The sequence below is a fragment of the Bos indicus genome, chromosome 26 (assembly GCF_029378745.1).
Source record: "Bos indicus isolate NIAB-ARS_2022 breed Sahiwal x Tharparkar chromosome 26, NIAB-ARS_B.indTharparkar_mat_pri_1.0, whole genome shotgun sequence".
Taxonomy (NCBI): Eukaryota; Metazoa; Chordata; class Mammalia; order Artiodactyla; family Bovidae; genus Bos; species Bos indicus.
The window spans coordinates 31,533,179-31,560,744 of NC_091785.1; the positions used below are offsets into that span (position 1 = coordinate 31,533,179).

The 27,566-nt window shown below is 40.0% G+C and overlaps 1 long non-coding RNA gene across 2 annotated transcripts in view; it reads left to right on the top strand.

Moving 5' to 3' along the window:
• LOC139179984 (uncharacterized) overlaps window positions 1–26,275 on the top strand; it is a 93,873-nt gene extending 67,598 nt beyond the window's left edge. For both annotated transcript variants that reach the window (XR_011564289.1, XR_011564290.1), the window contains one exon: window positions 25,625–26,275. This is a non-coding gene — a long non-coding RNA (uncharacterized lncRNA). The remainder of the gene's footprint in view (window positions 1–25,624) is intronic.
• The last annotated feature ends 1,291 nt before the right edge of the window (window positions 26,276–27,566 follow it).

The window sequence follows — 27,566 nt, forward strand, 5'->3', positions numbered from 1 at the left end:
TTATCTTATACTTTTGAGTTTACATGAAGATGATTTGAAGAACTAGATAGCAAATGAATAAAGATTTTTATTTGGGACCTCTTCTCTAGGCAGTTTGATTTAAAACCACACACACACATACACACAGAGAGAAACTTAACACTTGGCTATGATGGACTAATTTGATACCAAATTAGTCCGCATAAACAACCAGCACACACACACACACACACACACACACACACACAGATACACACAAAAAATCTGAATAACATATACAAGGCAATTGTTTTTAAGCATTGGATGCCAGGCATGGAAAACCACAATCCCTGAGAAAACTGAAACTGCTAAGGTGAGAATTCAGGGCAGCTAAAAGAGCCGTATTCTCCAGGGCATTCACCATAGAGAAGAAAGCTGCACCTTGGTGGGTGTGTGGGCTGGGGGTGAAAGTTTGTTTGCATAGGCATTCCTTATGAATCCTCGATTGAAGACAGGGTGAGATTACATGGTGGGGCATATGTAAAACTGGATGTTAATGGCATTGAGAAAAGAATAGAGATTCTAGATATCAAGCAGTGCTGGGTAACATTGGAGTTTCAGCCCAGTTAGAGTGCAGAAGTCTTGTTAACACTCTAGCATCTGGTTAAGACATCAGAAAAGTCTTCCCTTACAAGTAAGGGTTGTATTTTAAAATAAGGTTCACTCTAGATCTGCCTTCGCAGAATCTAAAAGGATAGACTAAAACAAAATTAATAGAACATTAGGAACTTTTGGAATAATATTAGACACTTTTTCAAACATGTAATTAACACCTCAGCAGCACAGAAACTTTGAAAATTAATGGCCAAAGATTTTCTATATTTGTTGAAAAACACTGGTTACAGATCTATGATGTTTGATGGACTCACAACAAGAGAAATAGAAAGTGACACGTAAGCACTCAGACTCAAACAGCTGAAATTAAAAGTAAAGAACCAAAATATCTTGAGAGGAGACAAAGCAAAATACATACAGGAGAATGATAAGAATAAATGAAAGCTGATAACGTTAGAAAAATAGAAGTAGAAGATGAATCACATTTTAAAGGTGAAAATAGAAAAATCTGACATCACATATTCTATATATGGAGAAAATGTCCTTCATAAATAAGAGTGAACTATAGATATTTTCACAAAAATAAAGGCTGTGAGAATTGATCATCATCAAACCTGAAAGATACTCTTCAGGCTGTCATTCCACTATCTTCCTAAATAACCTAAAAAAAAAAAAAAAAAATAAGCTATGTGAATGAAGGAATTCAATGACACCACAGGACATAAAGTCATAATACAAAAATGAACTGTATTTCTATATATTCACAATAAACAAAATAACAATTTTTTTAATTTAAAAATTGTATCATAAAAATATCCCAATATGTATAAAAACCCTATAGTAAAAAAATATAATAGATTGCTGAAAGAAATTAAAGAAGAGTAAATAAATGGAGGATTATATCATATTCATGGATTGGACAATACAAATTATTGTCAATTTTCCTTCAAAACTGTCAATCATCCTTCAAAATTAAAGGAGAAGTAGATATTTTCTTTTTTTTAACAAAGTGACATGTAGATTCAACAAAATCACAATCATGATTCTATCAGCTTTTTTAAAATTGACAAGTTAATTTACATAGCAATGCAAAAGATCTAGAATAGCTAAAATGACCTTGAGAAGTAAGTTGGAGTGCCTATGTTATCTGATTTTAAGATGCCTGGAGAATCCCAGGGATGGGGGAGCCTGGTGGGCTGCCGTCTATGGGGTCGCACAGAGTCGGACACAACTGAAGCGACTTAGCAGCAGCAGCAGCAGCAGAGATCTATTGGAGAAGGAAATGGCAACCAACTCCAGTATGCTTGCCTGGAAAATCTCACGGATGGAGGAGACTGGTAGGCTAGTCCATGGGGTGGCAAAGAGTCATACATGATTGACTGACTTCGTTTTCACTTTTCACTTTCATGCATTGGAGAAGGAAATGGCAACCCACTCCACTGTTCTTGCCTGGAGAATCCCAGGGACGGGGGAGCCTGGTGGGCTGCTGTCTGTGGGGTGGCACAGAGTCAGACATGACTGAAATGACTTAGCAGCAGCAGCAGCAGAGATCTATAGTAATCAAGGCAGTGTGATATTCTGTAAATATACATATTTAGTTTAAAAAATTGTATAAAATAGATAATCAAGCAACTCATGAGACATAAGTAGAAATCTAGAAAATCCTCTAATATGTCATGAACATATTTAGAATTTGTGAATTCTAACAATGTATGGTTTGCATTCCATATGTTAAATCATTGGAATAAAAGATTGCTCTTTTTGGGTTGAGATGAAGCAAAGCCAAGTTAGAAGAGTGACCAATGGGTAGGGAAGAAGGAAAAAAAGTTCCACTGTGATTTTAGCACTTTAAAAGCAGAACAAAATATAAAAGAATGATTTGTATTATAAAAGTCAATAAAACCATTATTGCAATGATCTACAAAAAAAATACACATTTATATCAGTGGAACATAGTAGATATTCCAGAAATAGACCCACACATGTAGTTAATGGATTTTCAGCAAAGGTAGTAACATAATTCTACACAGAAGGAAAATGTTATTTATTCCTATGGGAAGAAAATGAACCTTAACCATGCCCTCACACCATATAAAAAGATTAATTCAGAATAGAACACGGACTTAAAGTCAAAGCTAAGCAACAATATCAAGCATCATGGTGAGTCATGATATAAGACAGTATATATTATATTATTTCATTTATATAAAATGGGCCACAGGCAAAACAACAGGCTAAATATTCAATGGAGACAGAATTTAGAGTAGCAGTTGCCTTTGGGGGTAGACATTGACTGGAAAAGGACATCGGGATTTTCTGAGATGATAGGAAATATTTTTATCCTGATTTTGCTGGTGGTTGCTTAGATTTACATATTTTTCAAAGCTCACTAAATTGAATATTTCAAATATAGGCTTTTTATTGTTTGTCAATTGCATCTCAATAGTGTTAATTGGTGGCATAGATGGTAAAAAATCTGCTTTCAATTCAGGAGACCTGGGTTTGATCCCTGGGTTGGAAAGATCCCCTGGAGAAGGGATTGGCTACCACTCCTATATTTTTGTCTGGAGAATTCCATGGACAGAGAAGCCTAGTGGACTACAGTGCACGGGGTTGCTAAGAGTTAGGACAGAGTGACTTAACACTTTCAATGTTGATTTCAAAATATGATTTAGAATGTTTCCTGTGGAGGAATATTAGAGGACTTTCTTTCCACAAAGCTTTTTTGACAATTCTAAGTCCATTCTGAAGGAGATCAGCCCTGGGATTTCTTTGGAAGGAATGATGCTAAAGCTGAAACTCCAGTACTTTGGCCACCTCATGTGAAGAGTTGACTCATTGGAAAAGAGTCTGATGCTGGGAGGGATTGGGGGCAGGAGGAGAAGGGGACGACAGAGGATGAGATGGCTGGATGGCATCACTGACTCGATGGACATGAGTTTGAGTGAACTCCGGGAGTTGATGATGGACAGGGAGGCCTGGCGTGCTGCGATTCATGGGGTCGCAAAGAGTCGGACACAACTGAGCGACTGAACTGAACTGAAGTCCATCCTATATTGACAGCAGAATTCATTGAGATCATTGAGCTGAATTCTGTGTTCAGTGTAGTTTTCCCAATATACTGTCAATGACTGTTAACAAAATGATAGATAGGAAGATACATAGACTGATTCACAGTGGTTTGCTGTTAGAAAAAAACATTGTGAAGAAACCAGCGGCATTGGATTTATTTGCTAGAAATTATTGATAGACATTTCTGTTGACCCAGTTCTATGAAATGCAGTTCAATACTTTTTATTAGAGGTTTTCTATGGCTCCTCTTTGGTGGAAACATAAAAGAGAGATAATTATGTTTTAGAAATTCCAATAAAAATGTAGCCATAACATAGAGTTATACTGTGATTGTAATTGTTGCACAGCAGTATGAAGAATGGCCATTCAAAGCTAATTTGATACCACAAGAAACTGTGGAGACAAAATGCATTCTAGTTGGTGATATGATATGTAGCAAGGAAGGGGAGCAGACTGGGAGTGGCTTGAGGGAATGATCAATTCCGGATAGTGTCAATATTATCCTCTTTGTTCAGTGACTTCAACTTTACCACTCACCTATTGTTTCCAAATGACTGAAATGAATCTGGACGTGGGATCATGGTGACTGAAATTGTCCTGTGGTCAGCGGCTGGCCTGTTTGCACTTGAATGTCAATTCAATTCCCACCAAGGCTTAGGGAGATGTGGATTTAGTGACAGATGCATCATCTTGGGAACAGACAATGGCAAATGACAGTAACAAATAGCCAATAAATGTTCAGTTTGAAAGGTGTCCATTCACAGAGGAAAAGGGAGAAAAAAGCAGGTTGTTTTTGTTTATTATTTGACGTGTGGTCGGGTCTCCCAAGTATAAGACAGTGCAGAGTTCTGTAGCTATAAATGACTGGTGCTGAGTGAATCTCAGAAAGCACGGATTCAGGTTGGCTTCAGTAAGGGAGAATGTCAGATGTTGACTTTGCAGATTATTTGCCTCATCTCAAACTCTGAAGCCCAGAAAGCTGGCCAGGATTGCTTTAGAAGAACGGCTTGCAGCTGAGATTTTTCTGGCAATCAGAATTGCAGTTCATGTCACCATTTGGACTAAAGCTGAATGTGGACAGAGAAGCTGCTCAGATGAAGGAAGATGAAAAAATGCAGTCTTGTAATGAATAATTCTTCAAAGGCACATGCTTGCCCTTCAGTGGGGTATGAATATTTTCATAACTGTTTCTTGGTCAATTTTCAGGGGGATAAAGGTTAGGTGTATGGAGATGTGATCTGAGCTTTGCCCTGGAGCTTGTTTCTCTACATTGTCTCTTGGACCAGATTCCTATGAATATATTATTATGTGTTTTGAGAGGAAGGCTATCAGGGTGAATAAATATGAGAAAGCCAACTTGTGCTCCTCTTTTTTGGCCTGTTGTAGAATAAGTTGGTAAGAAGACTCTCTTTCAAAAGTCCCGCAGTAGAGAAATCTGTTTCCTTAACCCTTATCACCCTTCCTGAAGGCCCCAGTATCTCTGATGCTTGTTCACCTAAACATCTGTGCTCTTTAGTTTCTTAACCGTCCAATCTCTAGTGATCTTTTTTTTCTGTTTGTCCTCATCTTCTTATGTCTAAACTCTTTCATTCCCTATTTCAAGCATGTTGTTCTCTGACCATCACCTCCTAGCCTCCCAACTTGCCTGCTTCAGAGCTTTGACTCCAAAAATTGTGAATGAGGCTGTATTATTAGTAGTACAATGGGGGCTTGAGACCTGGTCTGTTAGGCTTCAAATTCCAGCATTGAATAGCAGTGGTTGTGTATACAAGTTCTTAGTCTCTCTTTCCTTCAGTTTACTCCCTGATAGCTCAGTTGGTAAAGAATCCGCTTGCAATGCAGGATACCCTGGTTTGATTCCTGGGTTGGGAAGATCCATTGGAGAAGGGATAGGCTACCCACTCCAGTATTCTTGGGCTTCCCTGGTGGCTCAGTTGGTAAAGAATGTGCCTGCAGTGTGGGAGATCTGGGTTCAATCCCTGGGTTGGGAAAATGCTCTGGAGAAGGGAAAGGCTACCCACTCCAGTATTCTGGCCTGGAAAATTCCATGGATTGTTTATCCATGAGGTTGCAAAGTGTTGGACCTGACTGAGAGACTTTCACTTTCATTTTCAAGAGGTAAACAATAATAACAACTACCTCTCAGGGTTACTGAAACAATTCAATATGTTAATTCATATAAAATGCTTCAAACAGTGCCAGGCATGTGTCATCTGCTCAGTAAATGCGGAGGCCACCTCAAGTTCTCCAGTTCACGGAGGGAGCTAATACTTCTCACTCTCCACAGCTTCACTCTTGTGTGTCCATAGTTTACTTCTTAAATAGTGTAAATTGCATTGTCCATCTTTATAATTATTTCTTTCCAAACACCTTAATCCCTTCGTTCTATTATCCCCAATATATATGTGTACATATGTAGCAAAGCTCCAAGCTGATTAGAACCAAACACCAGCTTTATGACTTCACGTGAACAAGGAAGACTGCAGGTGGAAACCACCAAGAGTGCTGACTCTATTCAGCTGCAGTTCATGAATCAACATCTCTAACAAATCCATAACACCACTTGGCAATCTAACTGCACTTTCTTGTTTCCAAATTATCTGTTTCATGCATGCTCTTTTCTTCTCTTACCCTCCACTGCCATCATGGACTATTCCTTAGCTGATGACTTCACTTCATGGATCACTGAGAAAGCAGAATCAACAAGGAGGAATTTTATCTTCTTTTCCACCACCAAATCCCCTGCTTCACTTGCCTCTGTGCTTACACTGACTCTTTTCTGTTCTCAAGATTCAGAGGCCAATTAGGCGTGTCAGCCTGATTGAACCCCTTCTAGTCTCCTTAGGCACTTGGGACCATAATAGTTCCCTGTCTTTCCTATATCATCAATTTCTCTTTCTCCCTCTCAGATCATTGTCATCATGGAAATAGTCTAGTGTTTCTTCTGTAATGAACAATTAAAAAAAACTTCTTTCAAAGCCCCAGATGGATTTCCTGGTGACTTCTACTAAATATTAAAGGAAGAAATTATGCTTATTCTCTTTCAGAAGATAGTAGGACAGGGAACACAGGGAACACTTCCTAACTCATTCTAAGAGGCCAGCATTACACTAATATTAAAACTGGAAAAAGACATTAAAAGAAAATAAACTACAGTCTAATATCTCTCAATAACATAGATGCAAAGATCCTCAACAAAATATTAGCAAATCCTATCCAACAATGTGTAAAAAGAATTATACACCACAACCAAGTAGAATTTATCCCAGGGATACAAGACTTTCAACTTTGGAAAAATCAGTTAATGTATCCAATCATATCAACAGACTAATGACAAAGAATCACATGGCCATATCAATAGATGCAGAAAAAGTATTTAATTAAAATCCAGACCTATTCATGATAAACACTTTCAGATCAACTATACTTGAATAAAATTAAAATATTAAAAAAGGCGTTCAGTAAATTAGGAATAGGGATGAACTTCAAACTGATAAAGAGTATCTACAAAAAAATCTACAGCTAACAACATACTTAATGGTGAAAATCTTGAAGATTTCCCATTAAGATCTGGTACAAAGCAAGCTTGTCCCCTAAATCATATTGGAAGCCCTTGCTAATGCAATCAGACAAGACAAAAAAGCAAAGGAAGAAAAGAAACAACAATGATATATCATTACATACCTATTAGAATGGCCAAAATCCAAATACCAACACCAGCAAATGCTGACAAGGTAGGGATTAGCATGAACTCTCATTCACAGCTGGTGGAAATGCAAACTAGTAAAGCCACTGTAGAAGATAGTGTGGGGTTTCTTAGAAAAATAAACATCTACCATAGGATCCAGCAAATTGTGCTGCTTGTATTTACCTAAAGGGGTTGAAAATGTATGTCCAAACAAGAAACCTACACATAGATATTTATAGTAGCTTTATTCATAATTGGCAAAAAAGTGGAAGCAACCAAGATACCCTTCAGTAGGTGAATGGATAAATAAAAACTGGTACATCAGTTTTTGGTTGTACCAAAAACTGGTACAACTCATTTATCCAGAAATGGGTTTAGCATTAGAAAGAAGTGAGCTTATCAAACCATGAATAGACCTGGAAGGATCTTGTTTCTAAGTGGAAGAAGCCAACCTGAAAAGGCTACATACAATACTATTCCAAAGCAAAACTATGGAGGCAGTAAAAAGATCAGGGGTTTCCATAGTTGGGCAGGGGTGGTGGGGGATGAAGGACAGAGAGCACATAGGACTTTTATGGTAAACTCCGTATGATATGATGATAGACATGTCATATACTTGTCCACACCTACAGAAGGTACAACATCAAAAGTGAACGCTACGGTAAACTATGGACTTTGGGCACTTATGATATGTCATTGTATGCTTATCACTTGTAACAAATGCATTACTCTGGCAGTGGGGGAGGGGGGCGGGTGGAGTGTTGAAGATGGGGGAGGCTATGCATGTGAGGGGATAGGTGTATTTGGAAAACCTCTGTACCTCCTTCTTAATTTTATTGTGAATCAAAAATTTCTCTGTAAAAAAGTCATTTAAAAAAACCCCAAACTTCCTTGACCTACATTTTCTGCTAACTACTGTCTATTTGCTTTCTTTCACAGTACAACTGTTTTGCAACTTGTATTATGAAAACTTTCAGATATATATATAAAAGAACTACAAAATGAACCTGTGTGTACTCTCCATACATATTTAAAAATTTTAAACTTTTGGTCATATTTTCTTCATTATTTTTTGCTTTAACACTTTAAAGCAAATATCAGACCTTATGACATTTCACTTATAAATATTTTAGTGCATCTCTTAAGTGCATTTTCTTACATAACCATACCTAACAGAATGAACAAAAATTCTTTACTGTCAACTAATATCCGGCTTAGATTCATATTTCCTCAATTATTCTCCAAATAGCTTATGTTGGTTTAGTTGAAAAACAACCCAAGCAAGTTTCCTACAATGCATTTGATTTTTATCTTTTAAATAGAATTCAGTCTTAAAAAAGTTCAATCTAAAACATATATTGTTTTTCTATGCTATGGTTGGTTGTCCTGTAAAATGCCCCATGCATGTGTGCATGCTAAGTCTCTTCAGTTGGGTCTGACTCTTTGTGACCCTATGGACCATAACATGCCAGGATCCCCTGTCCTTGGGATTCTCCAGCCCCATGCAGTGTAATTCCTAAGATAACCCCACTTCCTCATCTGCCTTTTTCCCTCCAACTCTCCTGGTTGGGTTTTCTGCTCCCACATCCTGTGACAACAACTCTGTGATATACATGTTACCACTGCCAACCAGCATGTCTCTTTTCTCACTTTTCTTGGTGTCTCAGCATCATTTGACAGCTGACCTTCCCTGCTTCTTAAAATTTTGTCTTCTCTTGGCCTCTGAGATCCATATTCTCCTATATTTCCTCTCCTTTCAGGCCTAGCTCTTCCTCAGTCTCTCTCTCTTTTTTATTTTTGCTATGACTGACCTCCACATATTGGAGTGGCCACTATTTAGAGCTTCAGCTTGGGTCTCTTCTGCTTCCCTGTGTGCTTACCTAATCTCTTGTTGCTGTTCAGTTTCTCAGTCATGTCTGGCTCTTTGTAACCCCATGAACTGTAGCACACCAGGCTTCCCTGTCCTTGCCACCTCTCAGAGCTTGACTCATGTCCATTGAATCAGTGTTACCATCCAACTATCTCATCCTCTGTCATCCCCTTCTCCTCCTACCTTCAATCCTTCCCAGCATCAGGGTCTTTTCAATGAGTCAGCTCTTTGCATCAGGTGGCCAACATATTGGAGCTTCAGCTTCAGCATCAGTTCTTCCAATGAATATTCAGGACTGATATCCTTTAGGATGGACTAGTTGGATCTCCTTGCAGTCCAAGGGACTCTCATGAGTCTTCTCCAACACCATAGTTCAAAAGTGTCAATTCTTCAGTGCTCAGCCTTCTTTATGCTCCAACTTTCACATCCGTACATGACTATGGGAAAAATCATAGCTTTGACTAGACAGAACTTTGTCAGCAAAGTGATGTCTCTGCTTTTTGATACACTGTCTAGGTTTGTCATAACTTTTTCTCCAAGGTGCAAGTTTTAAATATCATGCATACTCAGGGAGATAGTGAAGGACAGGGGAGCCTGGTATGCTGCAGTCCATTGGATCGCAGAGAGTCGGACATGGCTCAGTGACTGAACAACAATGAAAATGCATAGTTAGCTCTCAAATCTATGTCTTCTGGCCTAATTTCTTCAAAGTTAGCAAGTTAAAATTTTACCTTCTTGCCTGAACTTACATTTGAATGTTTAACAAGTATCTCACAATTTAACTTCTCAAAAGCAGAATACATCTTTCCAGCATTCTTTGATCATGAATCCTCCTTTCACCCAGTTCTTTCAAATTTCAGTACTTACTACCATAAACTATCCAATTTCTTAAGCCTTGATTTTAGGAATCATTGTTGGTTTCTCTTTTTTTCCTTAACTCTCACTTTTAATCCTTTAGTAAGATTTATTGACTTCAAAACATACCCCAACCCTGCCCTCCTTTTTCTCTTTCCACAGATACCCCAGCCCTTCTTCTCTAGATTTATCTCTGCATTCTCAATTGGCTTTCCTGCTTCTATTTCTTCTTCCATTCACTCCATCTTTCCAGCAACATCTAGGGTAAAAATCTTAAGGATGTAAATGAGAACATGTTATCTTCTTGCTTATCCTCTCACTCCCCACCCCCATAATGGCTCCTCTGGTGGCTCAGAGGTTAAAGCTCTGCCTGCAATGCGGGAGACCTGGGTTCGATCCCTGGGTCGGGAAGATCCCCTGGAGAAGGAAATGGTAACCCACTCCATATTCTTGCCTGGAGAATCCCATGGACGGAGGAGCCTGGTGGGCTACAGTCCACGGGGTTGCAAAGAGTCAGACACGACTGAGTGACTTCACTTTCACTTTCATTACTCTGACCTACTTTTGTATCCTGTATTCTATCTTTCTCTTCCCCAGCCAAACTAAGCAGGAATCAGAATATTGGAGAACAGGAAAATCAACTGCATTGGCGAGGGTGGTGAGAGAACTTCACAAGGTTACCATGATGCTTCAGCTAAGCCCCTTCTGATACACACTCTTTAAATTGACAGATGTGTGTATTCATGCAGGGGCACAGATCGTCAACTGCAGGTCACCACAGCAACATCAATCTTTCTCTTGATCCTTTCTTAAAGGCATTGTTTCAAACAGCAAAAAAGACAATGCTCTTGTTGTTCTCTCTTGGCTCCCTGCTGCTGCTGCTGCTGCTAAGTCGCTTCTGTCGTGTCCGACTCTGTGCGACCCCACAGATGGCAGCCCACCAGGCTCCGCCGTCCCTGGGATTCTCCAGGCAAGAACACTGGAGTGGGTTGCCATTGCCTTCTCCTTGGCTCCCAGTTCTCTTCTTCTTCTTCTTCTTTTTTTTTTTTTTTACTGAACTCTTGAACCTGTTATTATGTAATTATGTCGTCATTTTGTGTGTTTCTATGTGCGCCTCCTTCTTCTCCACTGGTCTCTAAGCTCTGGGAGGAGAGGGTTCATATCCATTCTGAACACCATATGCTTGCAGTGTGTAACTGTGCCTGATACATAAATATTTTTGAATGAAAAAATGCACGAATATCGTCCTGTGTGACTCAATTGATTTCTTTGCTCTTATTGAGAATCCTGTGCCCATGTGTTCTTTAAGAACATGTACAAATCTGAAGTAGATGAAGGGATGGTATGTGTATGCCATATGAGGATCAGCGGAGATCATTTTGGGAGAAAATCTGAGAAAGACTACATCTGCTTTTCCTTTTCTCCTGAGAAAATATGAAGATGTTCTACAAGTGGATAGAAATGTCTATTCCAAATGGTCATAGGCGGCTAAGAGCCAGGAGTTTTTCTGGTTTAAAAAAGTTTTAAACAGTTGTTGTCACTGTTTAAACAGACCTTGGGTTCATTGGAGTCATCAGAATCTGTGGCTAATGACACCCTCTCATGGTTGGTTCATGCCAGGCTCACTGTAGTCCAAATTTTGTGTTCACCTTTCTTTTGCTTTCCTTTCTGTATCAGTCTATTAAATCCTTAGGCATGCATAAAAGCATGTATTTTATTTGATTGATTTTTAAGTTTATAGAAAGTGTGTCAAACTGCTTCCAATCTTTTGTATTGCCATTCTTTTCAAGGCTGTATTGTATTTCATTGAGTGGTTATAGGATGTTTATTCATCTGTTCTTCTGCTAATGGACATTTGGGTCAATAATATTATACAGCTATCCTTTTGAGCTTGTCCTTGGCCTCCAGAATTCAGTGAAGCCAATTTCTTTTAGGTTTCTAGGTAGTGAGAAATGTGCTAGATTCTATGGGAGATGTCAAGAGGTGTAAGAAATGTGACTGTCCTTTGAGGGTTCACACCCTGGAGATAAGAGTCTGAGAGAGCAGAATTTGCTAAATGCTGCAGAGGCAGCTCACAGTAGAGTCAGACAGAGGGGAATAAGAGAGATTTTATTTAAAGTTCCAGGCAGTTTGAATGATGGATCAAGGTGAATGTGTATGAACTTGTTTGGTGGGAAAAGGGGACAGTTGAAGAGAGAAAGTATTTCATGAGTGGGAATAATGTAGAGTAGAGGTAGGAAAAGCTACAGAGAATCTGCAAGACAGTGATATCCTCAGGGCAGGTAAGGGAGTGGGGTGGTTGAAGCCTGAGTCACAGGATAGACAGAAGGTGCAGTTCAGGAAGGAGAAGTTTATTAAGGAGGAAGACAGGTAGGATTTCAACCTTGAAAACTTTACAGGTTGGGAGGAAGAGTTGAGCTTTTATTCCATTTACAGTTGAGAATCACTATAGGGCACAGAGTTGACCACTTTGGAGGCTCTCCAGGTGCATCTGTGTGGTGCTTGAAGGAGGAGGTCTTGATGGGACCATATCCTCTTTGGGACCTCTTACAGTTATGCTAAGACAAGTGTGTATAGTAGCTGGGAGATGCTGTGGATATTTGTTTTGCTTTTAGTTTCTTTTTTTTTTTTAATTTTTTAACATAAATTTATTTATTTTAATTGGAGGTTAATTACTTTACAATATTGTATGGGTTTTGCCATATATCAACATGAATCTTTTACAGGTATACATGTGTTCCCCATCCCGAACCCCCCTCCCTCCTCCCTCCTCGTACCATCCCTCTGGGTCGTCCCAGTGCACCAGCCCCAAGCAACAAGTATCATGCATTGAACTTGGACTGGCAATTCATTTCATATATGATATTACACATATTTCAATGCCATTCTCCCAAATCATTCCACCCTCTCCCTCTCCCACAGAGTCCAAAAGACTGTTCTATACATCAGTGTCTCTTTTGCTGTCTCGCATACAGGGTTATCGTTACCATCTTTCTAAATTCCATATATATTCGTTAGTATACTGTATTGGTGTTTTTTTCTTTTTTCTGGCTTACTTCACTGTGTATAATAGGCTCCAGTTTCATCCACCTCATTAGAACTGATTCAAATGTATTCTTTTTAATGGCTGAGTAATACTCCATTGTGTATATGTACCACAGCTTTCTTATCCATTCATCTGCTGATGGACATCTAGGTTGCTTCCATGTCCTGGCTATTATAAACTGCTGCGATGAACATTGGGGTACATGTGTCTCTTTCCCTTCTGGTTTCCTCAGTGTGTATGCCCAGCAGTGGGATTGCTGGGTCATAAGGCAATTCTATTTCCAGTTTTTTAAGGAATCTCCACACTGTTCTCCATAGTGGCTGTACTAGTTTGCATTCCCACCAACAGTGTAAGAGGGTTCCCTTTTCTCCACACCCTCTCCAGCATTTATTGCTTGTAGCCTTTTGGATAACAGCCATTCTGACTGGCATGAAATGGTACCTTATTGTGGTTTTGCTTTGCATTTCTCTGATAATGAGTGATGTTGAGCATCTTTTCATGTGTTTGTTAGCCATCTGTATGTCTTCTTTGGAGAAATGTCTATTTAGTTCTTTGGCCCATTTTTTAATTAGGTCATTTATTTTTCTGGAATTGAGCTGCAGGAGTTGCTTGTATATTTTTGAGATTAGTTGTTTGTCAGTTGCTTCATTTGCTATTATTTTCTCCTATTCTGAAGGCTGCCTTTTCACCTTGCTAATAGTTTCCTTTGTCGTGCAGAAGCTTTTAAGTTTAATTAGGTCCCATTTGTTTATTTTTGCTTTTATTTCCAATATCCTGGGAGGTGGGTCATAGAGGATCCTGCTGTGATGTATGTCGGAGAGTGTTTTGCCTATGTTCTCCTCTAGGAGTTTTATAGTTTCTGGTCTTATGTTTAGATCTTTAATCCATTTTGAGTTTATTTTTGTGTATGGTGTTAGAAAGTGTTCTGGTTTCATTCTTTTACAAGTGGTTGACCAGTTTTCCCAGCACCACTTGTTAAAGAGATTGTCTTTAATCCATTGTATATTCTTGCCTCCTTTGTCAAAGATAAGATGTCTATAGGTGCATGGATTTATCTCTGGGCTTTCTATTTTGTTCCATTGATCTATATTTCTGTCTTTGTGCCAGTACCATACTGTCTTGATGACTGTGGCTTTGTAGTAGAGCCTGAAGTCAGGCAGGTTGATTCCTCCAGTTCCATTCTTCTTTCTCAAGATTGCTTTGGCTATTCGAGGTTTTTTGTATTTCCATACAAATTGTGAAATTATTTGTTCTAGCTCTGTGAAAAATACCGTTGGTAGCTTGATAGGGATTGCATTGAATCTATAGATTGCTTTGGGTAGTATACTCATTTTCACTATATTGATTCTTCCGATCCATGAACATGGTATATTTCTCCATGTATTAGTGTCCTCTTTGATTTCTTTCACCAGTGTTTTATAGTTTTCTATATATATACGTCTTTAGTTTCTTTAGGTAGATATATTCCTAAGTATTTTATTCTTTTCGTTGCAATGGTGAATGGAATTGTTTCCTTAATTTCTCTTTCTATTTTCTCATTATTAGTGTATAGGAATGCAAGGAATTTCTGTGTGTTGATTTTTTATCCTCCAACTTTACTATATTCATTGATTAGCTCCAGTAATTTTCTGGTGGAGTCTTCGGGGTTTTCTACGTAGAGGATCATGTCATCTGCAAACAGTGAGAGTTTTATTTCTTCTTTTCCAATTTGGATTCCTTTTATTTTTTTTTTCTGCTCTGACTGCTGTGGCCAAAACTTCCCAAACTATGATGAATAGTAGTGGTGAAAGTGGGCACCCTTGTCTTATTCCTGACTTTAGGGGAAATGCCTTCAATTTTTCACCATTTAGGATAATGTTTGCTGTGGGTTTGTCATCACAGGAATGCAAGGATTCTTCAATATCCGCAAATCAATCAATGTAATACATCACATTAACAAATTTAAAAATAAAATCATATGATTATCTCAATAGTTGCAGAGAAAGTCTTTGACAAAATTCAACATCCATTTATGATAAAAACTCTCCAGAAAGCAGGAATAGAAGGAACATACCTCAACATAATAAATGCTTTTAGTTTCTTTACCCAAGTATCTTCCTTGATACTTTCTATAGAATTTGCTGGTCTGCTAGGTGGCCAGTCTTTGTAGACAGAAACAATGATTTTTGAATGTTCTACATTAAGTCTAACACAAGGTTTTTTTCTCTTAAAATACTGCATGTCTTAGCATGTCTTGTTTTTAAAAAATTTTTATTCATTTATTTTTGGCTGTGCTGGGTTGTCATTGCTGCATGGGGTTTTCTCTAGTTGCAGATGGTAGGGGCTAATCTCGAGTTGCAGTGCTCGGGCTTGTCACTGTGGCTTCTCTTGTTGTGGACCATGGGCTCTAGGGTGAGCAGCATCAGTAGTCATGGGCTCAGTAGGTGCGGCTCCTGGGCTCTAGAAAACAGGCTCATTAGTTGCCGTACTTGGGCTTAGTTGTCCTGCGGCATGTGGCTTCTTCCCAGATCAGGGATTGAACTCATGTCTCCTGCATTGGCAGATGGATTCTTTACCACTGAGCCATCAGGAAAGCCCCTTACAATGTCTTTTATCAAGATATTTTCCCATTTCATTTAGCTTATGCTTTCCAATTTCTCTATCTTTTTATGTTCTTTCTCAAGAGTTTCTCAAGCATAACACAAAAACTTTTATATACACATATTTGGTATGTATAATATATATATTAGAAAATTTGTGAATTTTTGCCTAACTAAAAAAAAAAAAAAAATTTCCCTAAAAAAACATGATGCTGTTAAAGTGGTGCACTCAGTATGCCAGCAAATTTGGAAAACTCAGCAGTGGCCACAGGACTGGAAAAGGTCAGTTCTCATTCCAATCCCAAAGAAAGGCAATGCCAAAGAATGTTCAAACTACTGCACACTTGCACTCATTGCACACGCTAGCAAAGTAATGCTCAAAATTCTCCAAGTCAGGCTTCAACAGTACATGAACCATGAACTTCCACATGTTCAAGCTGGATTTTGAAAAGGCAGAGGAACCAGAGATCAAATTGCCAAAATCCACTGGATCATTGAAAAAGTCAAAGAGTTCCGGAAAAATACCTACTTCTGCTTTATTGACTACGCCAAAGCCTTTGACTGTGTGGATCACAACACACTGTGGAAAATTCTGAAAGAGATGGGAATACTTACTTGCTTCCTGAGAAATCTGTATGCAGGTCAAGAAGCAACAGTTAGAACTGGACATGGAACAACAGACTGGTTCCAAATCAGGAAAGGAGTACGTCAAGGCTGTATACTGTTACCCTGCTTATTTAACATATATGCAGAGTACATCATGAGAAATGCTGGGCTGGATGAAGCACAAGCTGGAATCAAGATTGCCAGGAGAAATAACAATAACCTCAGATATGCAGATGACACCACCCTTATGGCAGAAAGTGAAGAAGAACTAAAGAGCCTCTTGATGAATGTGAAAGAAGAGAGTGAAAAAGTTGGCTTAAAGCTTAACATTCAGAAAATGAAGATCATGGCATCTGGTCCCATCACTTCATGGCAAATAGATGGGGAAACAGTGGAAACAGTGAGAGGCTTTATTTTCTTGAGTTCCAAAATCACTGCAGATGGTGACTGAAGGCATGAAATTAAAAGACACTTGCTCCTTGGAAAATAAGCTATGACCAACCTGACAGCATATTAATAAACAGAGGCATTACTTTGCCAACAAAGTTCCATCTAGGCAAAGCTATGGTTTTTCCAGTGGTCATATATGGATGTGAGAGTTGGACCATAAGGAAAGCTAACTGCTGAAGAATTGATGCTTTTGAACTGTGGTGTTGGAGAAGACTCTTGAGAGTCCCTTGGACTTCAAGGAGATCCAACCAGTCCATCCTAAAGGAGATCAGTCTTGGGTGCTCATTGGAAGGACTGATGCTGAAGCTGAAACTCCAATACTTTGGCCACCTGATGGGAAGAACTGACTCATTGGAAAAGACTCTGACGCTGGGAAGATTGAAGGTGGGAGAAGAAGGGAATGACAGAGGATGAGATGGTTGGCTGGCATCAGTGATACAATCAATGGCCATGAGTTTGAATAGGCTCCAGGAGTTGGTGATGGACAGGGAAGCCTGGCATGCTGCAGTCCATGGGGTCATGAAGAGTCAGACATGACTGATCAACTGAACTGAAGGAGAAGGGTAGATTTGCTCTCTTGTTTATTTTAAAGATCTCTTTTCTGGAAGTTCAGTTTAGTTCAGTCAAATCAAACTCTCATTAAAGATACTTGAGTGGAAAGCTCACTCCCAGGACAGAGCCTGCAAAGGGGAACCCTTGATCCCCTAATTGTCTAGATTTCAACTCTAAAGTGTTTATTTCTGTATTGGACTATGAGCATGTTCCTTTAAGAAGTGGGTCAGGCATAGAACACTGAAAAGCTCAAATAAGTGACTGAACCAGAATCACCATGAAATCAGGTCATTAAGTCACTGTGACACCACAGCAGGCCAGAAGCAGCAATTTTGTAAATTAATACCTGGAGTTGAGCTGAGATGGGTTAAAAGCATTGATGTGATCTGATCTAATGTGGGAAAATGAAGTTGTGTTCAGGACTTCAGGAAGAAGTAAGACCTCTAGACTCAAAATCATCCTAGGGGCAGGCATGGGTCTGACATGTTTCTCACAGGTGTTAGGTGGATGTTGGCTAGTTCTTTTGGCTTATTCCTCCTCATTCATTCATTCATCCTCTCCTTCAAGGGAGAAGGCTAGAAATTTTCTAGTTATGAGAAGGCATGTGTTTAAAAGTACAGAATTGAAAGGCATCTATATCTGGGTGTGCTGTGGATGGTGGATGTCCCTGGGTATTTTATATAAATGCTCCATGACTCAGTCTCCTATCCCCAAGGAAAGGAGAAACATGCTGACCTCGCAAGTCTTAATGCTATAAAGTTTTATTTATTTTCCTCCCCTTGTAAATATAAGCTCCACAAGGACAGGGACTTGGAGTGATTTATGCAGTGTTGTATCACCACAGCCCAGAACAATTTAACATTGCCTATAGTTATGTTGAATGAATAAATAAATGTATAAATAGGGTTATCACAACAAACTGTGGAAAATTCTTAGAGAGATGAGAATGCCAAACCACCTGACCTGCTTCCTGAGAAATCTGTATTCAGGCCAAGAGGCAACAGTTATAACCAGACATGGAACAACAGACTGGTTCCAAATTGGGAAAGTAATATGTCAAGGTTGTGTTTTGTCACCCTGATTATTTAACTTGTATGCAGAGTACATCATGAAAAATGCTGGATGGATGAAGCTCAAGCTGGAATCAAGTTTGCCAGGAGAAAAGCCAGGAGAAATATGAATAATCTCAGATATGCAGATGACACCACCCTTATGGCAGAAAGTGAAGAAGAACTAAAGAACCACTTGATGAAAATGAGAAAAGAAAGTGAAACAGTTGGCTTAAAACTCAACATTCAGAACACTAAGGTCATGGCATCTGGTCCCATCACTTCATGGCAAATAGATGGGGAAACAATGGAAACAGTGACAGACTTTATTTTTTTGGACTCCCAAATCACTGCAGATGGTGACTGCAGCCGTGAAATTAAAAGACGCTTGCTCCTTGGAAGAAAAGCTATGACCAACCTAGACAGCATATTAAAAAGCAGAGACATTACTTTGCCAACAAAGGTCTGTCTAGTCAAAGCAATGGTTTTTCCAATATTCATGTATGGATGTGAGAGTTGGTCTATAAAGAAAGCTGAGCACTGAAGAATTGATGCTTTTGAACTGTGGTGTTGGGAAAGACTCTTGAGAGTCCCTTGGACTGCAAGGAGATCCAACATGTTCATCCTAAAGGAGATCAATCCTGAGTATTCATTGGAAGGACTGATGCTGAAGCTTAAACTCCAATACTTTGGCCCCCTGATGTGAAGAACTGACTCTTTTGAGAAGACCCTGATTCTGGGAAAGATTGAAGGCATGAGGAGTAGGGAATGACAGAGAATGAGATGGTTAGTGGGCATCACCGACTCAATGGACGTGAGTTTGAGTAGGCTCCAGGAGTTGGTGATGGACAGGGAAGCCTGGCGTCACATGGGATTGCAAAGATTGGACCCTACTGAGTGACTGAACTGAACTGATAAATAGGATTGTTCTTTGGGCTCAATGAGCCCACTTTAAAGTGTCTACATACAAAGGTCCAAAAAATTTATTGGACTAAATGTCTGTGCCCACTTCTTTCTTTTCAACTGGGGAAGGGGCACAGATTGTGGCTAAATACTGGAGGAGGAGATCCATATTTGCACTTCTTAATGGTAACTATGAATTCTCTGATCAGAAGTGAGGACAGGGACCCAATATTTTCTAGCATCATTTAGGGAGATACATATTTCTATTTCTCTTGAATCCCATTCACTCATAGCCTGGTCATCTTTTTCTTACATACTCTGTTTAGTCCTGCTCCTTACTTTTGCTCTGACTCTGCATCCAACTAAGAATCATTTACCTTCTATCTGGCCTCCCAGGTCCTACCTAACCCTCTGGCAGGGCCCATTTCAATCTCATCCCCTCTGTGAGGTCCTGCCTGCTACTTCCCACTTCTGGCAGATTTCCTTGACTTATTTTGTTCTCTTGGCATACATTCAGTGCAGACCATACACTTCCTGGATCCTTCAGGGCAGAGCAGCACAGGCCATGAGGACATAGGTCTGATCTACTTGGACTGGAGATTCTTCTATTGACTTTTGTTGTTATTCAGTCACTCAGTCATGTCCAACTCTTTGTGACCCATCAACTGGAGAACACCAGACTTCCCTGTCCTTTACTATCTCCCGGAGTTTGCTCAAACTCATATCCATTGAGTTGGTGATGACATCCAACCATCTCATCCTCTGTCACCCACTTCTCCTCCTGCCCTCAGTCTTTCCCAGCATCAGGGTCTTTTCCAGTGAGTCAGCTCTTTGCGTCAGGTGGCCAAAATATTGGAGCTTCAGCATCAGTCTTTCCAGTGAATGTTCAGGGTTGATTTCCTTTAGGATTGACTGGTCTTTTGACTAATATGTTTCAAATTCCTACCAAATGCCTAGCTCAGTGCAAAGTGCTAGAACAGACACTAACAATGTGTTAGGAACAACTTTGAAAAGACCAAACACAATGAGAACTCTGCTGCTCTAGGTTTTGGCTTAAAAGAAGAGGGGGACCTTCAAGTCCTAGAGATTTAGCCCTTATTATCTGTATCTGTATGCATCTTCCTTTTTCTATTGCAAAAGCTTTAGTAATACAATAGTCCAGACAGGTTGTGAGATTTCCCTGCACACACGCTGAGGAGCTTCTGCCTGCTGGTATGGTCAGAGTACATTGCAGTGTGATGGGAAATGGGGATTTTACTTGAATCTTGTGGACTTCATGAATTTTCTAATAGAATAATCATAGTCAGTTCTTTTCAAAGTAGTGTGAATTTTTCAAAGTAAGAGTTACATAGAACCTTGGTATATAAATGGATAAAGAGTGAGCAGCTCCAGAGAGTGTATGTTCTAGGAAAGGTTGGAGATATCAGAGTCCTGACTCTTCATCCTCCTTTTTCTTTCAGAAATTTGTTAATGTCCTTTCATAAAATTTAGAGGTCATGATCCATAGTGGAAAATGTAAGATTTAAAAAGTCTTCAAGGCCAGGTGGTGGGTTGTTATTATTTTTTTAGATGACTTCTAGTTGAGCTATTTCAAATCCTGGAAGATGATGCTGTGAAAGTGCTGCACTCAATATGCCAGCAAATTTGGAAAACTCAGCAGTGGCCACAGGACTGGAAAAGGTCAGTTTGCATTCCAATCCCAAAGAAAGGCAATGCCAAAGAATGCTCAAACTACTGCACAATTGCACTCATCTCACACACTAGTAAAGTAATGCTTAAAATTCTCCAAGCCAGGCTTCAGCAATACATGAACCGTGAACTTCCAGATGTTCAAGCTGGTTTTAGAAAAGGCAGAGGAACCAGAGATCAAATTACCAACATCTGCTGGATCATCAAAAAAGCAAGAGAGTTCCAGAAAAACATCTATTTCTGCTTTATTGACTATGCCAAAGCCTTGGACTGTGTGGATCACAATAAACTGTGGAAAGTTCTGAAAGAAATGGGAACACCAGACCACCTGATCTGCCTCTTGAGAAACCTATATACAGGTCAGGAAGCAACAGTTAGAACTGGATGTGGAACAACAGACTGGTTCCAAATAGGAAAGGGAGTACATCAAGGCTGTATATTGTCACCCTGCTTATTTACCTTATATGCAGGGTACATCATGAGAAACGCTGGGCTGGAAGATGCACAAGCTGGAATCAAGATTGCCAGGAGAAATATCAATAACCTCAGATATGCAGATGATACCACCCTTATGGCAGAAAGTGAAGAGGAACTAAAAAGCCTCTTGATGAAAGTGGAAGAGGAGAGTGAAAAAGTTGGCTTAAAGCTCAACATTCAGAAAACTAAGATCATGGCATCTGGTCCCATCACTTCATGGGAAATAGATGGGGAAACAGTGGAAACAGTGTCAGACTTTATTTTTTGGGGGGGCTCCAAAATCACTGCAGATGGTGACTGCAGCCATGAAATTAAAAGACACTTACTCCTTGGAAGGAAAGTTATGACCAACCTAGACAGCATATTGAAAAGCAGAGACATTACTTTGCCAACAAAGGTCGGTCTAGTCAAGGCTATGGTTTTTCCATTGGTCATGTATGGATGTGAGAGTTGGACTGTGAAGAAAGCTGAGCACCGAAGAATTGATGCTTTTGAACTGTGGTGTTGGAGAAGACTCTTGCGAGTCCCTTGGACTGCAAGGAGATCCAACCAGTCCATTCTAAAGGAGATCAGCCCTGGATGTTCTTTGGAAGGAATGATGCTAAAGCTGAAACTCCAATACTTTGGCCACCTCATGTGAAGAGTTGACTCATTGGAAAAGAGTCTGATGCTGGGAGGAATTGGGGGCAGGAGGAGAAAGGGACAACAGAGGATGAGATGGCTGGATGGCATCACCGACTCGATGGACATGAGTCTGAGTGAACTCCGGGAGTTGGTGAAGGACAGGGAGGCCTGGCGTGCTGCAAATCATGGTGTCACGAAGAGCTGGACACGACTGAGCGGCTGAACTGAACTGAACTGAACAATCCCTTCAGGGAAAAAAAACTCACACTGAGTGAACTCTTTTCTTATGCCCATTCCTTTGTACACTATTTCATTATGTCTTCATGCTTACTCTAGGAAGTTGGTTTTGATATACCCATTTCACAGATGAAGAAAATGAACCAAGAGAGATTCAGGATTTTGCCCACGATTACCTATGTTTTAATGGTTTGAGCCAAGATTCAAACCCAGTATTTCTATTTAAAAAAAAATATTATTTAATGATTTGGCTGTGCCAGCCTGTAGTTGCAGCATTTGGGATCTAGTTCTCTGACTAGGGATTGAACCTGGACCGTCTACATTGATAGTGCGGAGTCTTACCCACTGGAATAGAATACCAGGGAAGTCCCAAATCCAGGTTTTTCTGACTTCGGCATCAGAGCTTGTCATCACCTCCACCCTAGCACTCTATTTCTCTTAGAATGGTCAGTGGCAAAGCTACTCTCAAGAGCATGGAAGACAGGACATTTTTAAGATCACAACCCTTCCTATTAGTCTCTTTTGTTCCTTGGTCTGTGCCAAAAATGAAGGCCAATATTTTTGGTAAGGAACAAGTCTATTGTCTCTCTCACACACACACACACACACACACACACGGTGAGTAGGACACTGGTTGGGGTGGGGGATGGATGGAACAGGAAAGAGGGGAAGAGAGAAAAGAAGGCTCCAGGACTTGTCTAAGGTTAAAAGATCAGCATCGAAGGATATTAGATTTCCTACTTCAAAAATTTGCTTGTAAGACTGACTTCAGTGAGAGTCCCATGTTTCTGGGGAAAAGTGGATATTTTGGCTGCCCCAGAACCTGATGGTTTATATGTGTCCCAGAGATGGAACCCATGGGAGGTCTGCAAGATGGAGAAGGAAATGACAACCCACTCCAGTATTCTCACCTGGATAATCTCATGGACAGGGGAGCCTGGTGGGCTATAGTCCATGGGGTTTCAGAGGAGTCAGGCACGTCTTTGCAACTGACCAACGGAGATGGAACCCATGGGAGGTCTGGAAAATAACCTCCTGTTAGAGCTCTCTCTACATGCTCAGTCATTTCCGACTCTTTGTGACCCCATGGATTGTAGCCCACCAGACTCCTCTGTCCAAGGAACTTTCCAGGCAAGAATACTGGAGTGGGTGGCATTTCCTCCTCCAGGGCATCTTCCCCACCCAGGGACTGAATCCAGGTCTCCTGCATTGACAGGCAGATTCTTTTGCACTCAGCCGATGGGGAAGCTCCACCTGTTAGAGCTGGTCGTCTACTGAAGACACACAGGGGGTGCAAAGTTCTGCTCTCCAGACTGTCATACCTGCCAAGTACGGAAGCTGTTCTCGGGTGGGAGCCCTGAGGAATGGCATCAGTTGGGGCCTCCAGTAATGCAATTACTTTTAATCAGCCTTTAATGAGGATATAAGCGGCCTCCGCTTACCTCTGTGGCAGAGAGGCAACTACACATAAACCTCAATTACTCAGACATTTAAAAATCAATTTCAAATAAAATGTCCAGGTGATGGAACTAAAGGGATTAGAAGGCTCAGGATGTGTGCACAGGCCTGGCACGGCTTGTCAGTGCAATGGAGGTAGACAGCTCCTGTAACTCAATAAAGCTGGCCGGCTTTGTGCCCCGAGGGGCTTAGGGGAACAGGTCTTATCTCCCAGCTCCTCCCAGAAGCAGAGGAAGATTCCATTGACAAAGAAGAGAGCGCAAAATGACTTCTGCATGCTCAGACTATGGCAAATGTTATCCTCATTTTATTTTATAGTTGGTGAAGAGGAAATGTAGCCTTAGGCTACCACTGAAGCCCCCTCCCTCCTAACCTGGCCTCCAACTGGCCTAGCAGATCAGATATATTACTATTTCTGTGGACAATCTCGACTTTTTTTTTTTGCCAGTCATATCTCCTTATCATCCCCATCAACCTGCTGGTAATTTAGCTCAATAAACTTTTATCGAGCGTGTACCATGTAGCAGGCACTGTGCTGAGAAACACGGGAACACAAAGGTGAGGACATTGAAGTCTCTGCTTCACTTTACAGGGTAGAAGAAATGAGGCCAGCTCCCTGCCTGATCAAGGTTTACAGTCCTCCAAAACCAAGGTGCTTGTCTATTTAGACATGGTAGGCTCTTTCATGTCTGAGCCTCAGTCCCTGTGGACAGGACAGAGCCCTGGGGATCCGCTGCTTAGCTATTCTTTTGATTCTGTGTGTTCAAGATGTTTATTCCAATTACTTTCTTCTCCTTTGATATTTGCCTTAATTTCTCCATGTTGTAAGGTAACATACTTTTTTGGACTGTTGTGTGGATTAAATGAGCTACAATATTGTTATTGTTGTTCAGTTGTTAAGTCATATATGACTCTTTGCTACCCCACCAAGCTTTCCTGTCTTTCACTATCTCCTGGAGCTTGCTCAAACTCATGTCCACTGAGTTGGTCATGCCATTTAACCAACTCATTCTCTGTTGCCCCCTTCTCCTCTTGCCCTCAATCTTTCCCAGCATCAAGGTCTTTCCCAATGAATCAACTCTTTGTATCAGGTGGTCAAAGTATTGGAGCTTCAGCTTATTGTAGTGGGTACAAATAGAGTTGCCTGTGTGGTACTACTATTCCTGTATTGAGAATTATCACCATTCATATTGTATTCAATGGTGTCCCTTGGAGTTGTCAAAGTATAATGTTACAAAAGTTAAAAACATGACTCACACCAAATGGAATGAATATGAATCAAAAATCTATTCAGCTTATTAATTCATGAGGAGATCATTAGGATGGCAAATCTGGTTCAGATGAGAATCAGGAAGGGAATTTATACAGTCACTCAGTCAAGGGGATACTGAAATGAGTTTGTTAATAAGTTATAAAACTGGTTAATGACTTACAGAGCAATAAAACTATAGCCTTCTGGTTTTCTATCTTACAGAAATTGACCAGTCAGTAAACCCAGGTCTCTCGCATTGTAGGCAGACGCTTTACCGTCTGAGCCACCAGGGAAGTCAATCAAATACTAGTAAATAGAAAATTCAAACACAGGCAGATTCTCCCAGGTCACAGATGTAGCAAATATTTTAAAGGTCTAGATAGCAAGTATTTTTGGCTTTCTAGATCATACAACCTCTACTGAAGCTACTACCTCGGATACTGTAGCCCCCAAACTACCTTAGGTAATAACCAAATGGATGTGGTTGTTCCAGTAAAATTTTATGTACACATACATATGGCTGATGTTCATAGCTTGCCAACTGCTACCCAGATGATTAAATAGCCAGGGAAACAATGCCTAAGTGCGACACTGAGGGCACATGAAGTTATCTATTAATAATTTTGGTTCATTTTTCTTAACAGAATCAAATTGAATGGGGCCTCCTGAAATTGCTGCTGCACCCCACCCCTCGATCACCTATGTGGATTCAGCAGAGCATTTATGTTTATTCAGATGGACCACATTCTCTCCCTCCCTGTCCTCATCAGTATTGCCTGGACCATGGTTGGCACCTGACCCAAACTCAAAATCTGAAATGGAAGTAAGTAATTCTTATCCAAGGCTGGTTGCTTTTATTTACTTGGCTGTACTGGTCTTAGTTGCATCATGTGGGATCTTTAACTGGGGTGTGTGGGATCTAATTCCTCAGCCAGGGATGGAACTTGGGCCCCCTGCGTTGGGATTGAGGAGTCTTAGCCACTGGACCACAGGGAAGTCCCTAGTTGCTTTCTTGAGTGAAAGAAGTATATACTCTGGGGATGATGGATGAAGTAATTTTCTGCCACCTAATCCAGAAAGCAAAAGAATTGCGGTCAGAAGAAACCTGCTCACTGCCTCTCTGTGCCTCAGTTTCACTCTCCACACAGTGAGGGTAATAGTGGAAGAAATAGCTGAATAAATCCCTACCTCATGGGATGGTTGTATAGTTTAAGTGTGATAATGTGAGTAAAGCATCCGGCTTAGAGCACAGTGTGTGTGCTGTAAAGTGACTTCTCTTGCCTTTGATCCCTTTCCTAGCCTCTCCCATGGCTCCAATGCTAAATGGCTTTAGTATCAATACAGAAATTTTGCTGATACCACACCTCTGCCTCCTCTCTGCTTGAGTTCTGCCCCTTCCTCTTGACATTGATGTTTTCTTTCACCATTGAGAGCTAACTTTTAACTTTACTCAAACTGCTTCTTGTAACTTCCTGCTTTGTGCTTGAGGAACTATCCTGACTTCTCTCTTTTCTTCTGTGAGTGAGGAGGAGCAGAGAGCACCAAGCAGAGCAAGAGTGTGGCTGAATGCTTTAAATAGGTGATCTCTAAACCTCGTAACTATTCACTTTTAGGGACATATTATCTATTTTTACTTTATTTACATAAAGTCAAATTTATTGAAATGAAACTTACAAAGGCAAAATTCAAAATTTGGGGTGTGCAGTTACATAAGCTCTGACAATCACTTATGTAACTAACATCACCCTGAAATATTTCCATGTGCACCTTTGTGCTCAATCCTGTATCCTCTCCTTCGATTCTGCCCTTGTAATTTTGTCATTTAAAAAATTTCATATAAATGCAATTTTGTATCTGGTTTCTTTCACTTAGAATAATGTTCTTAATGTTCACCCACCCATGTTGGAGCAGGTAAAGTAGCTCATTTCTTTTTATTCTTGAATAGAAATCCACTGTATGGTTGTATAAGTGTTTTTTTTTTTAATGGAAATATAGTTGATCTATAATGTTATGCTAATTTCAGCTGTACAGCAGTGACTCAGTTATACACATATATACATTCTTTCTTAAAATATTCTTTTCTATTATGATTGAATATAATTCCCTGTGCTACACAGTAAGACCATTGTTTACGCATTCTAAATACAACAGTTTGCATCTTCCAACCTCAAACTCCTAATCTATCCCTTACATACCACCCCTCTCCCACTTTACAATCACAAATCTAATCTCTATGTCTGTGAATCTGCTTCTGTTTTGTATAGTTTCATTTGTGCCATATTTTAATTTCATTTTTTATTGAAGTAGTTAATTTACATTGTAGTGCCAATCTCTGCTGTGCAGCAAAGTGAAAGTGACTCAGTTATAAACATATATACATTCTTCTTTAAAAAAATATTCTCTTGTGGTTTATCCCAGGAGATTGGATATAGTTCCTTGTGTTATACAGTAGACCTTGTTGTTTATCCATTCTAAATGCAATAGTTTGCATCTACCAACCCCAAACTCCCAGTCCATTCCTCTCCCTCCCCACTTCGCCTTAATGACAAGTCTGCTATGTTCATGATTCTATTTCTATAAATAGAT